Consider the following 287-nt stretch of genomic DNA (forward strand, 5'->3'; position numbering starts at 1 on the left):
AGACGCCTCCTGCTCCGGCGGGCACGAACGCACTAAATCAGTGCAGCTGATGCGAGGCCATGGCCCCCGCAGACAGCGGAGACCTCGCCAGCGGCCGGCGCGGAGGTGTCTGCCCCCGCCGGGCTTGAAGGCACTTGTTGGTAAAAGACACAGACGTGTCGGTGTTTGCCTCTCCAGGGGAAGGGCCAGACGCTCTGAAGTTCTCTGGCTCCCTTCTCAGGGGATGATGCTGCCTCCCCGCCCACCCTGGGGCGCCCTTGGGGTCCCACCGCGGCCGAGGAGGAGGG

The sequence above is a fragment of the Carlito syrichta genome, unplaced genomic scaffold (genome assembly GCF_000164805.1).
Source record: "Carlito syrichta isolate Samal-C Ts95f unplaced genomic scaffold, Tarsius_syrichta-2.0.1 Scaffold305654, whole genome shotgun sequence".
Taxonomy (NCBI): domain Eukaryota; kingdom Metazoa; phylum Chordata; class Mammalia; order Primates; family Tarsiidae; genus Carlito; species Carlito syrichta.